At 44.4% G+C, this 18,382-nt stretch overlaps 1 protein-coding gene across 5 annotated transcripts in view; it reads right to left on the reverse strand.

Annotated features, from left to right (window-relative positions):
- The window catches only part of LRRC8D (leucine rich repeat containing 8 VRAC subunit D), a 51,411-nt gene extending 35,069 nt beyond the window's left edge, over window positions 1–16,342 (reverse strand). The window contains exons 1-3 of one of the 5 annotated variants that reach the window (XM_079314309.1): window positions 16,104–16,341; window positions 6,567–6,779; window positions 4,593–4,731 (exon numbers count right to left, since the gene is read on the reverse strand). The gene's annotated coding sequence lies outside the window, so the exon portion shown is untranslated. Of the gene's footprint in view, window positions 1–4,592; window positions 4,732–6,566; window positions 6,780–13,276; window positions 13,505–16,103 lie in introns of those variants that run through there. The other 4 variants (XM_079314311.1, XM_079314308.1, XM_079314310.1 and 1 more) reach the window with 4 other exon arrangements.
- Window positions 16,343–18,382: the final 2,040 nt, after the last annotated feature.

Genomic DNA, 18,382 nt, shown 5'->3' on the forward strand with positions numbered 1-18,382 from the left:
GAGAGTTAATGGAATGGAAAAGAGACTGATGCTTTATTGATCAAAACAATTCCAATTATGCATAGAAGACTTTTCCATGTTTCCAATAATACAGTGAGAAAACCTACAGTCAGATAAACAGAAAGTTTGGGAGCTCACTGCTCAGCAAAGGCCAGAATTTTATATATGCAATCAGAGGCAGTAGAATGTTATAATTTCAAGCATATTCTAGCACTTGAAATAATAAATAAAACTAGAGAAATGCATTATTTATGCAAATTTAGAATTTTTCTAAAAGAGGCCCATAAAAAGCTGTGGACAGAGTAACATAATATAACAGCCAAACCACAGAACCACTAAAATAATTGAGCAACAAATAGCTGATTGTTCATTTCTTTCCCTTGCAAATCTCTCTCTCTTGCCCCCATCTTTAGTATCTGAGGTGCAAGGCAATAATGTCACCAACATTTTACTGCATGTCTTTACATCATGTGCAAATACAGCACTAGGAGAAATGTTGGGTGCATCTACACAAGGAAAACCTGGTGTTGGAAAGGTCAACTCTTCCCCAGCCCAGTCTCTCCTGTGGTTTCTCAATTGCTGGAAGTATTTCACCTCTCCTGAAACCAAATCATGTATGGACAAGGACAGGCAGACCTCACTGCAGTGCTCACCCAGCTGTGATGGTGCTGCCTTCTTCAAAACAGCATCACCTACCCAAGGCAACAGACAAAGCTTGAGGGAGCAACATGGTGAGAAACACTTGCCATCTATGCAAAAGGCACCTCCTGAGATTCCAGCAGAGAACTGAGAGCAGGTAAGTATTTCAAAACAACATCATAATATGTCAAAGCACAGAGCAAAGAATGCTGCAGCCCACTGAGTTTGATATGTATCCAGTAGGAAACAGGTCTGTGAACACAAAGCCATACAACAAGGCATTACTCCAGGGAAGGCTGGAAGAGAGCAGTGCTGCATTTTGACCCTGCTCAGATTTTTCTCTGCTATAGAAAGCCAGTGCCAAGCCCTGCCAGTGCCACCTCCTTCCTCCCCCGTGCTGTGCTGGTGCCACTGCCCATGGCCAGGCTGGGGTCAGGCTCCAGAAGGACAAGCTGGAAGCAGCTCAGCTCACTGACTCGTGGCTATGGGGACTGGCTTTTGGCATCAATAATGGACAAGTCACCTGCCTAAGAAAAGAAATATGAGAGTAAAAACAGTGAAAAAAACCACCAAATTGAGACTGTTTTCCGGAGAGGAAGAGGAGAGGAAGAGGAGAGGAAGAGGAGAGGAAGAGGAGAGGAAGAGGAGAGGAAGAGGAGAGGAAGAGGAGAGGAAGAGGAGAGGAAGAGGAGAGGAAGAGGAGAGGAAGAGGAGAGGAAGAGGAGAGGAAGAGGAGAGGAAGAGGAGAGGAGAGGAGAGGAAGAGGAGAGGAAGAGGAGAGGAAGAGGAGAGGAAGAGGAGAGGAAGAGGAGAGGAAGAGGAGAGGAAGAGGAGAGGAAGAGGAGAGGAAGAGGAGAGGAAGAGGAGAGGAAGAGGAGAGGAAGAGGAGAGGAAGAGGAGAGGAAGAGGAGAGATAAACTAACATTAAAATTGTAACATTTAAGTGAGATATACAAAAGTTCTTCTCATTGCAAAGAATTACTCAAAACAACATCTATATCAGCACTAAGGAAAACATTGCTTCTGCCTTGAGGTAGCCTGGGCAGTAACACTGATGCAAGCAAAAAACAGCTTATCATCTTTTGAGGGCCTTTCCATTCAATTTAATTTATATGTCAGTTCATAACCTTCTAATTACTACTTCTGCTGTTGAAACACACAGAAGGGAAACAGCCCTTGCTCTGAAATCCCCCCACCATACCTGCCCCTGGCAGTGGGGCAGCAGGACCAGCAGCCATTCTGGCTTCCTGTCACAGGTCAGCATTGCTGCTTACTATGTGAGTATAGTAAACAAATAGCTTATACAGACAAGTTGTTCTTAAAACAAATCAAAAGCACATCAAGTGAAATGTGATCTAAAATAAGCCAGCAATGTTTCAGAATATCACCATTTCCCCTGGCACTTCATGATGCTGCAGCTGCAGAAATTCCTCTAAAACAATTCAAGACTTAAAGCTTATGCTCCCATAAAAATAGTTTTCCAGACAGAAATGTATTATAAATACACACACACACACACTCTCCATCACAGTAACCAGACCAGAACACTTGCACAGGAAAGCCCCTAGCCACACTTTAACATTTTGTTCATTGAACTGTATCAGCCAATTTTTTTTTCTTGCTTCCCAACTACGCCAGCAAAAATCTTACTGCAAAAGCCCTTCTAGTGATTGCAAAACTTTTCTGCCTGCATAAACCATTCCTTTCACAGGACATGGTATAAGCAGTACTAGCAGAAAGAATTCCTCTCATACCAGCAGAGGAACCTGAGAAGGAAGTGGTGAGACCAGGTAACAGGAGTGTGGGAGTGGGAAGGGTGAAAGCAAAGGTGAGCATTGCATCAGTGCAGCTAATGTGTACAGAAAAAGGCAGGGAGCAGTAACTGCCCTCACACCACATCTGTGCCAGCAGAAACTACACTGCAAAGTCACAACACTGCTACAACAAATAACAGCATGAAAACACACAGGTCAGACTGACCAACTTGACTGTGGTAGACCTGGCATTTTGTTCTCTATTTGGATTTTTGTGTCCTGTTTTGTGCAGTGTATAATCTTGAGAAACAAACATCACCTAGAAACTGAAACATAAGCCATGCCATTTATGTCAAGTGGATATTAACCCTATTCTCCCCAAGAGTTCAAGTGTCAGTTGTGTTAACTGTTTCACTAAGGAAGATAAGATACTTAGCATAACTTCTTTGCTAAAGCCTATCTCAGAACTCCAAGCCATCTGTAAAAGCCTCTTAGGAGCAAAACCATCCCCGTATTCCCCACCCAGGAGTAAACAACATCTCCACTTTTCCTAATGAGCATCCTTGTAATACAGACACATTCTGGATATGTGAAAAATACTCAATACTAAGAATAGAGAAATATGGGCTAGAAAACAACAAAAAAAATTAAGACAAATTCAGTACAATTTTAAAGATTTGTCTGTGTTTCCACTCAAATACAAATCTCTGTATTCCCTCTGTTTGGTTTTTTTTTTTCTTAAACCCCAGATCTGCTGCAGGTTATCCAGCCTGCCACATCACATCAACACAGAAACCAGTAAGGCCTGGCTGCAGAATTTAGGTCAGCTCGTCTGTGGAGTACATAAGGTCTTCCACACAGCCATGAATTTCCTAGTAATGCTTCAATAATCCCTCTTCATCCTCTATGCAGCTATTTCACTAGGAACTGCTAGCTTTCTCCAACAAAGACTCTCCACAGGAGGGATGTTTGCAGGCAAATGAGCCACTATCTCTTCCTTGGGAAGCAGGAAGCTGGTTGTTGAATCAAATAAATGCTGATTCTTATTTCCCAAGACAAAAAAAACAAAAAAAAAACCAACAAAAAAAAAGAAGTGAAGTATTCACAATGGATGCTAGAAAAAGAGTCTGTCTTTTAACCACACTAGGAAAGATAAAATGAGAGCTGGAAATTGCCTTTGGAACATTAGGAATCATTTTCTTAACAGATTTTAAACAAATGCTCACTGCTTCCACCCGGGTTAATAAATAAAATAACAAAAATGCGACTAATAAAATCAGTCTAAGCAACAGAGGCTGGTATTTCTGGAAAGAAAGCATCACTTGAGATGAAAAAAACACTGCACCTCTTCAAAGAATGCTCCCTGTAACAGTGAATTGCATGCCACTGCCATCCCAAGCATTGTACAAGTCCACATTAGTAGCAGCCCTGTTCTTAAAGGATCTCTAATGGCCCATAAAAACATGCAAAGTCTTTTCAAAACATGGTCCTCAGAGCAGGAGTTTCACCTAAACTGGAAGGTACAAAAGACAAAAAGTTACAAAAGAAAAACTGAATGCAATAAATCAAAACCTTGAACTTCTCTGTCTTCATAGAAGATGAACCAAACTAAATCTTCTCAAGAATGACAGTCTGAAAGATGTGAATGCAAGAATAAATACCAGTTTCCAGGAACTGTTACGGACATCTCAGCATATAAAATCAGCAAGCAAGCTGACAGCTGGTTTTGTCTTAAACCCATCAGTCTGCTACCTCTCTGTTCTGCTCTACAGTTCCCACATAACATGCTGCTCATCAAAAGCTTGCACTGCAGTCTCCCTACTAGAACAAAGCTGAGGAAAAATCTTTCCTCAAGACATCAAATTGCTCTTCATCGTTCAAACTTTTGGTACTCCTAGCCCATTCTTTACAACTTACATAAACCATGAAAATGGTATTGGCAAACACATACTGAGCAGTACTGCACAGTAATACCCCAGAAAACATGTTACATTTGTTCATGTTCACCTCAGGTCTGTTCCAGAACTCAGATATCAAACATGCAGCCATGCCAGGCCCACAGATGTGGCTGTCCTTACTGGGCCTCCACTGCATCACACACCTAAACAAGATCTTCTAAGGAATGTAACTTTTTATAACTAATGATCATCTATAACTTAACTCTGCATCAGAGAACTTTTCCCATTACTGACTCAGTACCTGATCAGGCTGTGCTTCTCCACCCTCCTCCTCTGGCTTCAGCTGGGCTGAGGCTGGCTCCTGAAGGCTCCAGCAGCAGGAAAACCAAGCCAGACTCTGATGATCACTTCCTCATTTTGACAAGCGCCACAGATTCCTCCTATACAAAAATAAACTGCTGTGAATCAAACTGGCCAAATAAAGTGGTCATGGCAGCAGGGGTCAGAGGAATGCCACTCTGCAACACAGAAGACAAAGGTTACTCATCCTTTTGCTGACAGTGCTTCATCTCTGGGGAAGACTGAGCACATCCTTTTTTTAATAACTTTGGAACTACTCTAAATGAGCCATCCTATTCTTGAAGAGCATAGATCCCAAATGAGCAATTGGTCATTTCCCACATATTTTCTTAAACATACTGGCTCATCCTAACTTAACCAAGAGCACTGCTATTTCTACATCATCACCTCCCTACACCACCACAAAAGCCAGACCAGACCCCAGTGATGTGGTAGCTGCACAGTGCACGTGCTCCACACAAACACTTCAATTGCTGCATTACAGCCGGATGCCAGGCAAGCAGACCACCTTGAGTCAAATGAGCTGCTTGGAAAAATCTCAGGAAAACACCTCTGTCCTCTGGGATGAACAAAATAGAGAAGGAGTGGGATTGTCCCCCTCCTACTTCAGCCAAAACTTCCACCAGCTAAGACCCAGCACGGCAGCCTTCACCTCCAGAGACCCAGAGGCTCCAGGGCTGTGCAGAGCACACAGACAGAAAGCAACAACCCAGCAAAAAGAACAGCCAGACTCCAGCAGGTAATTCATTAATATTTATTTCAGTTCGTCGCTTATTAAGTATGCCTTGTTATAAATCAAGTATTTTACAGTAATTGCCTCCAATCAACAAACACAGGGAAAGCTGCTGTGTAAACCAATGTTGCTCCATATCCAAAGGAGTCCCTTAGCAACAGGCAGGATTCTACAGGGCTGTGTGCAGCCCGCTGGCTGCCACTGCCTTGCTGCAGCCCAAGCAGCACTGCTGTGTGCCCAGGGCGTTCCTGGCACTGCCAAGCACAGCTCACAGTGCCAGGTGCCAACACCAATGCAGCAGGCACAGCTCTCTGCAAGGGCAGCAAGCCCTGGGCACACGGGACAGGGACAGCCCTGCAGGGCAGAGGATGCTCCACAGGCAGGGACAGCAGCTGCATCCCCTGTTCAGCCCCCAGCCACTGCCCCCACCCCAGCAGTGCCTGCAGCAGAGCAGCTCCAGGGTTCAGCAACCATAGGGGTCTGCACCCAGCACCAAGAGCAGGGCACTCACCCACCTGAGCTGTTCCCAAACCACTGCAGAAAAAATGCAAACCAAGCCCCCCCCCCCCCGCCCCCAAATCAACCTCTAATTTTTTTTTTCTGAGGTTTTTCCAGGGGTGGCACCCACTGGCACTCAGAAGCACACAGGAACAAGTCCTGTGTCACGCTTCCCACTGAGATCATTTTAAAGGTCAGCAGGAACCTGCTGATCCAGGTTCTTCTCAGCACTAGAGACCCAGGATAAGGAGATGGGGAAAACACTGTCAAATCCTTTAATAAAATATGCCTCATAAACTTTTCTCCTTGAAAGGGCTTGGGGCTGGTCAAGTGATCTCAGGAGAAGCAAATCTTTTCATGCAGAACTGGAGTTTTCAGAGACTCCAGGTTTCTAAATACAGTGGGAAAAAAAAAAAAAAAAAACCACAAAAAAAACCACCAGATACTTTCCAAAGGTCTACAGCAAGCAGACTTCAGAACAGACCTTTGGATCATACCCGAGGTCTAACAGAAAATGCTCACAGCCACGGGGCCATTCACCTCGGCTGCTTCTGTAACCCTTTTTGTCATGAGGTCAGGGAGCCATGTGAGAAGAGCCTAAACAGAGCTCACCATGCCCTGCAATCCCTCCTCAGCACCACCCCAAAGCCATTCCCAAAAACAGCAGGCAAAGGCAGTTCCCACCTTCGAAGTAGGACTGTGGTTTTTGAGAATGTACCAGCATTTAAGGAAAGGGGCCAGCAGAGGCTGAACAGCACCATCACCACACCTGGAAAGGCATGGAAGAAGAGGAGAGCTTGTCTTCAAGAGCTGAACCACAATCTGAAAGACTGCTGAGGTCCATCACTGCCACCCTCCCCTTCCCAGAACAGGCTGAACACATGGATTAGATCACACCTGGAGGAAATGTAAAGGATAACAAACGACAAAACACTTACATAATTTTGGTTTAAAACAAACAAAAGAAAACAAAAACCAAATCAAAAACCAATTTAAAAGCAGAAATTCTTACATAAATCATAGCAGTGCATAAGTAGATGTTTGGGCAATGCCAAGACTAGTGAAGAATTCTTTCCTGCAGTTCTTACCACAAAAATTCTCATGGATTTTGTTCCAAATCCCACTTGACAAATTCTCACTTTATGCTACTTCCTTCACCTCCCTCTCCCATTTTTGAAGTGACAACCTCAATTTATTAAAACAAAGCAACATCTTTCTTACAGAAACATCTGCTTTGATACAAGAATACATGCCCACTGGTATAGTCAGTGTGTGGGACTGTGGCTATGAAGGAGATTAAATAAGGAGCACATGCACCACTTCTCTTTTAACCTCGTCCCCTCTGGTACTCATTCACTTCAATACCTTCTTTTCAGGGCCCTACAGCATAGGGAAAGACACCACATTTACACTGGGGTGTTGGCATCAGCCAGTGCCAATTTCATCTGAATCACAGCCAGGCACTTGGCACTTCAGGCACAACACGTGCAACCTCCAAATGCCACGTCCTACATACAGTAGCCTACATGTGGCTGCCTCCATTTGTACAGTCACTTGATCAAACATCTTCTCTATTAAGGAAAACAATACTTCTGATGCATTTAACAAGGAAATAATCATTGTTAACAGAGTGAAAAACCCAAACAATTCACTCAGAACAAAACATTATGAATTCTGTAGAGAAAGGAAAGGGAGGGAAGTATTTTGGGGAAGAAGTAGAGATTTTGAGGAAAAAAAAACAACAAACAAACAACAACCTCAGCTAATTAAATAAGTAAGCCAATCCAGTCATCAGAGGTTTAATCTCAGCACAAGTGAATAATTCTCAGTTCTACATATATCTCCAAGTCCCCAAACAACAGCAGACATTTGACAATCTCTTCAGTTAAAATGCCATCCTCCTCCCTTGCTGCTGCGTAAGAAAAACAACAAACCAGCTCACAGGAAAAGTGTCATGCCATCAAGAGAGAAAAACCCCAGCACAGATACCTACTGTAGTAACACTGTCAAAAGTAGCATGTAACCTAACCAGATAAATACCAGATTTTGTTGCTATCTCTGAGTAAGTTTTGCAAGTAGCTGAGAATTCTTTGTGGCCACCCTGCTACTTAACATTGCTGCTCTCTCCATGGTGTGTGCCTGGGAAAGGCATCTTGCCCAAAGCAGAGGGTGGGCTGGAAGGCAGGACTCCCCCTTTCAACAGCAGTGCAAGCCCAAATGTGCTCCAGCTGCTCTTGAAACCACACTGCCCTTGGAAAGCACCTTAGGCATTGCTCCTGCTGCATGGGATCCAACAGGATCCCACTGCCACTCCCTGTGGAGTTCATTGTCCATTCCAGGGCCTTGCTGCAGCTTTTCACATGACACCCAACACCCAGTTTAATCCGGGAGCTATCTGTAATTCCTCCCTTCTCTTGGTGGCCACCTCCTCTTCCCCCATCCATGAGCCAGAGGCTGTGTGCAAACTCCTCCCCACTTCCTCTCTTCTGCTGCAGACAGCAGGAATACAGCAGAGACATAAACTAACCAAACCTTGCTGGTCAAGCAGGCAAAGCTTCTCCCTGCTCCACCTAACTCACTGCTTGGCCCACAGGCAGTAGGAGGGGGCTGCTGGTAGCTCTGCTATTACACACTTTGGCAGATGGAAACACAGACCTAAGACTTTACAAGTTCAAACAGCAAACAGGTAAATAATCAGACACTGAAGAAGTCTTAATATGAGAGTGTGGAGGCCACCATCCTGTCCTGAGGCACAAAAGAGCAGCAGAGCAGGGGCTGTCTGCTGCTCATGCTGGCCAGCTGCACACTGCCTGTCCCCAGGCTGCCCTGGCCCGTGCACACGGACAGAGGACAGCCCTAACATACAAATGAGCCACGTGCAAACCATGAGTCCAAGCCAGGCTTGTACTAATTCAACCCACAAGCTCCAGGTACCCATTACATTTCATGCAATGCATTTTTTCAGACACTTTGCTTTCAAGCTGACTCCAAAGAGAGAAAACTTGGCCATCCCACTGTGAGCATGAAAGCCTTGTGTCTGGAATGAGGCACCCTGAAACAAACAGAACTCATAAATTTTCCACTTGCAGAACAGTAAACATAACCTCACACTTTACAATTTTATGTTATATTTACTCACACTTTACAGTTCTGTTATCTCCTTTCCTATGCCTCACTATTACTATTCTCTTTTGTAATTTTGCATGTTTCTCATGTTTTTATTTTCAGACTTTACTATATTTGTTCTCCTATAACTCTGGCCTAAGGGGTTTCTTTCTTTAAAATCTGTTTGGGTGAAACTGATCAATGCTAATAAAGACACTCTTAAATTCACCTTTCAATCTAAGTACATTTTAGTTAACTTTCACTAAAAATAAACATAGCATAAATACAACTTTTAAACACTGGAAAAAGAATCTTGTTTAAACCTGCACATTTTTCACTTTTCTGGATGATTATTAACACAATTTTGTTTCTCAGTCCACTTTTTTTTCTAAGAACACTTTTCTTCTCTTACTCTTCTGTTAAAAACTTTCCTATCCACTTTTCATGGGGACATCAGCACTGGTTAAACTCACAATTTCTGCAGCACCAACAAGCCTTTATACATCTGCATTCCTCCACTTCCTTGTTTCCAGAGCCAATAGATTTGTTTCAGAGAGGCAGAAAAGGAAAGGAGCAAAACTATCAAGCCAGTTTTCTCTTTCTCTCTACTATCAAGGCCAACAAGGCAAAACTGCAAAGAAATTTAGTATAGGTTATAAACCAGCAAACATTACTTAAACTCAAGTGCATGAGAAGTTTCATTTCCCTTTTGTCAGTTCCTCCACTGAACTAGGGAGGTTAGGCTTTGTTTCTTAATTTAATTAGTCAGAAAGTAAGTACATAAAAGTTTCTGGATGGCAGCCATTGAGAGGACCCCTGTATGTGGGCTTCTCATTTGTATTTTTTAACACCAGTCAGTCTAACCATGGAGCCTGGTTCCTCCCTGCATCCCTGATGAAGGCAATTGCTAATGCATGTGGAAGGCGTGTGTAACCATAGTGGTGCCTGGAAACAAAGCAAGCCAGTGCACTACCCCTAACACTGCTCCCTCAGCTTTTAATGCACAGACTGTCAGACCAAAGCAACTCCCATCCTGCCTCTCCACGACCTGTGCACAAACCACCATTTACAAATCTGCAATGTGGACTTTCTTTTCCCCATCATTCACTGGTATTTGCATTGGTTTAGTGGACAATTTTATACAGAACAATCCAAACTACATCAGCTTAACACCGTGTTCCTCTGTGCAGGACTGCAAAGGCAACAAAATGTCTATTACATAACACTTCTGTATAAAATATTAATTTTCACAGAGGAAGCCCTTGAACCAAAAGGTTATTTTCAATGATTACCCAATCAGTGTTGTATAAGCTTGGTTATTTAATCAGTTTATTTGTGACAGACAACAAGCCATATATTTTATTGACATAACACAAAAAAAAAATCAACTTTTTAGGTGTGCACATCAAAATATATCCATCCCCAGCACACACAGATTCAGCAAGCCTGCACTGGGATAATTGCAGGCATCCACATTTTTAAATCAAGTTCTCACACCAGCTGAAAGCATGTAAGTTTCCTTTCTTTCCTATCCTGCAACAGATGAAGAATAGGTAATATTCAGCCATCATATTCATATATACATCCCATGCACTTGTTCTGTCCTTAAAGCTATAATCACAGGTTGGAAAACCACCAGAGCAAGAGTAAAGTGCTTCAAAATCTTTTCCATACCAAAAAAAAAAAAAAAAAAAAAAAAAAAAACCACCAAAAAACATGTTTTTAACAGGCATGTTGGTATCTGTGCCATTGGCCAGACTTGAAAACACCAAAGGTGTGGCAGCTCTGGCTTCTGTAGGACCCAAGGGCAATCAGGAATACCTTTCATAAAGAAACTTATCTCAATGCTGACTTGTAAAGAATGAAGTTCAAGAGAGGAAAAAGCTGTATCTTGGCTGTGACTTTGTAGCCATTAGGTTGCATGAGGACAGGTAGGAGCCTCTCTCACTGCCTCATCAGAAGGATTATAAAGAGCCTTCATGCATGAGGTTTTTCTTTTCTCTGTGTATCTTTACATAAGGAGTGCAGGGAGGGGGCTCATCTTGAGCATCACTGTCTCCAGCAGATGGGCTCATCATATTTACCAGCTCCATGTGAGTGTCACAGGTAAGACATCTAAAACAGCAACAGACACTTCATCCACCTCATCCATGGTCCAACCATGCAGGGGAAATCATCTGGAGATACAACTCAGATGAACAGAGAGATCATGAAACAGTTTGAGAACTGCACTTTAAAAAAAAAAAAATTATATGCACAGCAAACAGCTTGAAGAGATATCTGACAGGAAAAGGTAACAACAGCATTTAATTATCTGTAGTGCCCATCCCTTAGGTCTGAGAAAATTCCACTGAGAATCTCGTCTTCAAAGTAGACAACCATAAGATAGAACACCTGAGATGCCTAACTTCTGACAAGAAGACCATATACAGAGGGGATTTGATTTTGGGGTTTTTTGATTTGATTTTGGGTTTTTAGCACTAACAAGGAGCAAGGCAGATCACAAGAATCAGACTATCTTCTTCTACTGATCACACACTACAAAAAGCAAAACCATGATGATTAAACAAATGCTATCCTCACCCACTGCTGGATGCCACATGCTTTCAGCCTGGTTATTTCTTTCTGCTTCTTAATCAGTTATCTTCAACAAAAAAGGGCCTTCAAAAAGAAAAAAATATCTGAGCAACAACTATCCTTCTTCCTCCCTAAGGGTGGCTGTATTTTACACCACGATTGCTTCTCAAGTCTTGGATGTTGCAATTACTTCAGTCTCAGAAAAATCACTTCTGAGGAAAGAGCTCAAGTGGAAAGAAGGAGTATTAGTTTTGAGGCTATGAGAACAATATGGTTTTGTATCCTGATTTATACTTGAAGAGGGAGAACAAGAAAAACTAAGGTATTTCTTTTAAAACAGTTATAACAAACGAGTCCTTGGTGCAGCCATACTTCCTATACTATTGCTTGCCTCCAAATGTTGGGTAAAAGTGGCATTTAGTTGGCTTGAGTTCATGAAAACATGTTCTCTCCTTCCAAGGATATCTTTCTGAACATTCTGGCAGCTGCTACACGAATATCTTTTAACTTCTCTTCCTATCAATTTCCTGAATGGGGACAAGAACCTGTTCTTGCTACAGCTAAACGGAATATAGAAATAAATTAAAAGAACTTCAATTCTTTTAATTAAATAAATTTGTGGTAAGAGAAAGATTGAAGAAGTGTCAGTTAAAATTAATGATGCGGAAATTAGTATTACTGACAGTATTAGGTGCCAACTTGACTTGTGACGCACTTTTCTTTCTAACATGCCAAAACCAAGATGAGTCTCAAGAAGTTAGACACTAGAAATCCTGGCTTTGTTCTTTCTTAAATTTGTTTGTAACCTCTGAGAGGAGAAATTGTTTGGCAAGCAATTGGTACCTATTCTTTGTTATATGGCTAAAAGAAAATTGTACTCAATTTGCTCCGACCAAATGATCTTGAGCCAAACCCAACCCAATGCAAGCAAGTCAAAAAACGTAGCTCAAAGTGTTCTCAAGGTTAGAGGAACAGGATAGCTTTGAAACACTAATTACAAGTGCTTTCACAAAACATAATGCTAGTGGCTGCTAGAAAACTGCATTTCACAAACACCTTTCTTCATATTTCAGCCCTGTGTGGACCCACAGCAGCTCATCATCACAGCCAAGAATAAACACTTCCAAGATCCAGCAGCACTAGTGTGACCCCAGAGAGCCTCCTGCATGCAGGTGGACTCATTAAACTATATATACATGTAAAATCAGTCATGGAAATAAGCCTTTGCATGGTGAAGTCTACAGACTCTTCACTGCTTGTTAAAAAATTGTTTAAAATGTCAGTTATGCAAAAGCACAGACAAATCTTCATCGAAATGTAAGGTTTCCAAGGAAAAATATTGCTGTTTTTCTTAAAACAGCAGTAGCTTTTTCTTTCTATACTGGTTAAGATATAATCTTCCCACCACCAAGAGACAATAAATAAATAAATAAAACAGAAAGAAGAAAAACACAAAAGGAGAACTGTGCAGCCCTATTTTGATGCTAGCAAAAAATGGAAGAATTTAAATAGCAGAATCTGAAATAACAGGTTTTGTTCTTTCCACTTAATGTTCTGTGCTATTATATGTAACATCTGAGTATAACAAATATTGCTAATTGTACTTTATGATATTTAGAGATCTACAGCAACTTTGTGAATTGGAAGATAAAGACTGCTTTTTTGAAAGGAAATGAAAACCTTCAGAGTTCATTATTTCATGCAATACTTACCCTGGAACTCCCGGGTTTTTTTTGGCACCCAGTTGAGAAACTTGTTTACTGAGTTCCCTCATGTTCCCCCATTTGTGACTCAAGCTCCTTCTCAGCAAAGCAGCCCTCAGCAGCCACACACAGATTAAGTGTGTGAAGTCTCAGGCACTAAGTCAGTGATCACAGCATCCATGTAGCTGCACCAAAACTCCCTGTGGCTCTCAGAGGTGCAGGACAAAGCAAAGGCAGCCCCTGGGCTGGGGACTGAGGCAGCACCCGGCTGCAGGGCAGCCCAAGCCTCGCACAGGAACAGGACCTGCTGCAGCCACCGGCGCGCCAGGGAACGCACAGCAGGCAACAAACAGCCTGTGGACAGGCCCTGGGTCAAAACCACTTACTGCCACTGGTTAGAACAGACCTTGAATGGGACCTCAATACACAGAGGAAATGGGAAGACCTAGAGAATTTAAAAGAACCAACGTCAACCCAGGAAACTTCAGTCCCTTCTTACAAAATTGCGCCAAGCCACAGCACACATAGCTGCAAGTGCTTTTGACCACAGGGATGGACAAACTTTTCTCCACTAGCCTTTATTCTCTTATCCTCCTGTCACTGACAGGATTTATTGCAAGCCCAGCACAGACAGCATTAGCTTTTTTCCTGCCTATTCAGGCACACAGGCAAGAAAACTGTCCATAAACAGGAGGCAGAGCTGTGGCACCCTGTACCACCACTTATGCATTGGGAAGGCGGCAACAGGCACAAAGGGATATGAATGCAAGAACTACATTTCAGGTGTACAGCTATCTGTTAGTACAACGTTCACTAGTTAATCTCTGCAGGGCAAGCACCCAAGTGCTTTCCCTCTCTGCATTGTTATTATAGAGGTTGGCTCCTATTAATAATTACCTTCCTCTGACTGCAGCACACAGTTTTTCTTCATTGTTGGTACTGCTCTTCAGAATTCCTTTCCCAGATCGCAACACACCAGATTACCATCCCATCAAGGATGTCAGGACTGCTAGAGATCTAATGTGCATACCCAGATCTTACAAAACAAATGACAGCTTAATGCTGCTCCCTTCCCCACATAACCTCACACAGCCATTCTAAACTTTTCATCTTTTGTGTTGAAGTAATCACAATCACAAATAACAGTAACTATTTAATATTCCTTGCTATTATGTGCAAGAAAACAGACACAGCAAACAGAGAAGTGTTTTTTGACGCTAACCAAAGCACCAAATGAGTTTAGTATAAAGGCAATGCCTGTCTAGAGACACAGGAGAAAATTGTGTAAAAAAATATAGCCACAGAAGCATATTCCTAGGTCAGGACCTCATAAATCAGTTCCAACTAATAATAAAAGGTTTATAGGGCATTTATAAGGCACAAAGAATGAATAGGATCCTGGCCCCAAGTAAGGCTTGGTGAATTAATTTAAGACGGCAATCAAGAGCAAATAACACAACACTAACCTTACCCTAAGTTTGAAGAAAGATGGTTTCCTTTGCCTCCAGGAAGAGGTGAGGGGAAAAAAACAAAACAAAATACCACCACCAAAACCAACAAACAAGACAGAAAAAGAAAAAAAAAAATGACAGCAACAGAGAAAGGGTCGTAGTTACCCCACCAGGCATGAGAGTGCTTTTTTGATAGCTCAGAGCTGTGTGTTTAAAGTCTCAGCCCCGTTCACATAAATTTCTCCCATCCTGAAGCCCTCTCTCCCAAACAAGTGGGCACTGTCACTCCCCACCTTCAGTTTCAGAAGCAGAAAATACTATCCTTTCCTATCACGGTGACAGACATAACGCTGAAAAAAACCCAAATACTTCCCTATAGCGTTTGAGGATTTTTTTTAAAGCTGTGTCAAAACTTATGAGTAGCAGGTACCCTAAAGTGCTCTCTGCACCGGCAGCTAAGTCAAGTAAAACACCACTTTCAGCACCACCATTACAGGAAGTACTGCTAAGACTTATCCACCAAACAACACCACCACCACTACCGTCCTCCATTTTCAAGTCTGAACAACCTATCTCATGGCTCTGACACACTGGGAACGTCCAGGGGAGAAAGTGCCAGGGGCTGCGGGCGTGCTGCAAACGCAGAGCCTGAATCCCCCCGGTGACCGCAGACCAGCTCCCTCGGAGGATGCTGGGCGAGTCACAAGGCTTCTGCGCCTGAATTCGTGATTGTTTAAGAGCAGTGGCAGCACTTGTGACGAGGGAAATGGAGGTTGAAGACACGAGCTGCTGTGCCAAGCTCAGGGATTCTAAAGGAGCGGGAGTCGGCATTGCCACATACTGGGGAGCAGGGCGAAGGGAGAAGACGCGCCTCGAAAAACAGAGATGGTTATCTGACAAGGGCTGGTTCTGCCCTGAAGATGTGCTTTATTGAGTGGCCTGGGCCCCTCCAATCTGCGTGTGCTGCAACACGAAGCACAGCTGACCCCACACAAAAGCCGCACAGCTGGCGGCCCCCGGAGGGGCCGGATCCATCCCCGCTGGCCCCGAGAGCAGCTCGCGGTTCCAGCCGCATTCCCCAGCACCGCGCCGCGCTCCCGGAGCCGCCCGGGCCAGCCCCGCGCTCGCCGCTCGGACACGTCCTGCGCGGATGCGCATCCCGCGGAGAGCAGCGCCACGAGCGCAGCCGCCCCGGGGCTCCGCCGGCACACCGGCAGCAGCACCGCGAACCGGCCCAGGCCGGTCTGCGCGCACAGAGATAAAGAGAAGCGCGACGGAAAGCGCGGGGAGGGAGCGGCGGGGGCGCCGGCGAAGATGCCGCCCCCTCCCCGCGGCCCCTCCGCCGCCTGCCCGAGCGCCTCCCGCCGGCCCCGCGCTCGCCTCACCTCAGGGACGGCTCTGCGGGCTGCGGACCCCGAGAGCCGCCCGGCCGAGCCGAGCCGAGCGTGCGGCAGGGGCGCAGAGCTTCTGGCGGCGGTCAGTCCCGCGGCGCTGCCATGCGGGCGGGCACAGGCGGGGCGGGCTCGGCTCCTAGCAGCGCCCTGCAGCGCGCACCCGCATGGCTCGGCGAGCGGACAGCACCGGCTGCCGGCGGCGGCGGCGGGGCCGGCGGGCGGCGGCCAATGGCTCCCGCGGCGCCGCGCATGTGAGGGCCGGGCCGGCCCCGCCCGCTCGCCCCCCGCGCAGCCGCCGCGCTCAGGTGCCCGCGGGCCGGGCCGGGGGCGGCGCCCGCCGGGACTGTGCCGGGGTCGCGGCGGGAGCGGAGCGCCGGGCGGCCGAACCCGGGCGGTGCTGGCGGCGCGCAGGTAGATGGATCGTGCTGCGTGAGCCAAAGAAAACAGCGACAAGTTCAAATTGCGTGTCTTAATTATTAAAATACTACCGTGGGGAAGGAAGAAAGTTATTTTATTTGTCTGTCTTGAACCCCTAAGGGAACCCAAAGTCGAAGGCAGCGTTAGCTCTGGCGGGGGGCGGCACCGCTGGGATCGCAGGGACAGACTCCTCCATGGGGCTCCAGAGGCTGAGTACAGGACACTGAGGAAGAAGCCGAACTGACCCTGATCCTCGCCCCGAAATTCACTAGAAAATTGTTTCCTACTTGAACTGAAAAGCCACCGATATTCTTAAATATTTCTTGAACACTCAGCCGACACGTGACCAGACCTGCGGGTCTTTTGAACTAGATGTAATCTATTGCCTTTGAAAGTATATTGGTCTTGATCAAAATGGAATTTAAAAAAAAAAAATACAAGCTCATCTTTTTCATATTTTATTTCCTCCCCACGTTTTCAAGAACTGGAGGAGATGGAAAGTGATCTTTTGGTGCTTGTTCAGAAGACCTTTATGTCCCTTTAAAGATTGAGAATTTCCCCTCTATATTTTTAGATGCGTTTTTAATCAGACCTTCTGATCTAAATGACTGTATGATGTATCTAAGGTTACAAATGAAAGCACTTCTTAGCAACAATTCACTTCTGAGACCAGAAAAAATCAGGCCAGCTTGTCCTGCTCTCAGCTGTTCGGCACTATTTTCATACTAGAGTTTTCATCTGGTGGGGAATTTTAGCAGAGCTCAGATTTAGTCTAATGAGCTGTCAATTATTTTAAGCTTTGATTTTTACAACCTTCATTTGGCCTTTTAGTTATTTTCTTCCGTGAGATCATCATCACTTGTGTTATTTTTGTCCACCATTTTCGACCTCACGGTTTTCTCAATAAGGTGATTTTATTATCTGTTTACTTATTTCTGCTCTGACCCAGTGGCCAAGGCACATAGGGTGTGTAATACTGGGGCTCCACATTGACGGAGGGTTAATAGAGATAAAAGCAGTCCAATCTGGTAAACATCAAGGCAAGTGAAAACAGATAATAACAAGAGCTGCTGGCTGGGAAATCCTGAGTCGAAGGCAGCTGGCAGAGAAATTCAAGCGGAAGAAAAAAGGATTTTTTCAGATGCCAGAGCTGGTCAGAGCTGGCTGAATCCACATTCACTTAGCAATCAAGATACTTTGCCAAGCTGAGGCACACCAGCAAAACAAACAAATGGCTCTGGGGACCTGAGAGAGAAGACACCTGGAACTGGGCAGATCCGGATCCAATTAAGATTCCCTTTCTGACAAGGCAAACACAAGTGTAAAGGACTTACCTCCTACAGAACATATGCTGGGTTGCTTGGTTGGTTTTTGTTTTGGTATGAGTTTGTTTTGGTTTGTTTTTTCTCACTCGTTTTGGTATTTAAGGTAAAGCTAATGGGTTTTAATTTAAACCTCTCTACACCCTCTCTTTCAAGCTTCTCTAGTCAAGACTTCTCCCACTGTTTCAGGTTTGGTCTTCCCCATGCTCAAGTCTGAGTATTTCTGGGCAGCTCTTTCTAGATTGCTGTTTCTGGCTCTTAGCACCTGGGACATGCTGAGGAGGGACAGAAAAGAGAGGAGGGGAATTATAAATCTGAAAGAGCTCAGTTCAGGGCAAATAAAAATCCCAACGGTTCTGTTATCTTGCTGTAGTCCATAGGCAAAAATACAAGTCAGCCAACTCCAAGTTACTCCATGTGATAGAAAAGATGCCAGAAAACAGAGGCTGTGGGGGGAGAACTGCTCTTTTCCACTTGCACAGTTTTGACATTGGCCCTTTACAATTAAATAAACTAATATTATTATTTTGA

This window comes from Erithacus rubecula (assembly GCF_903797595.1).
Source record: "Erithacus rubecula genome assembly, chromosome: 10".
Classification (NCBI taxonomy): domain Eukaryota; kingdom Metazoa; phylum Chordata; class Aves; order Passeriformes; family Muscicapidae; genus Erithacus; species Erithacus rubecula.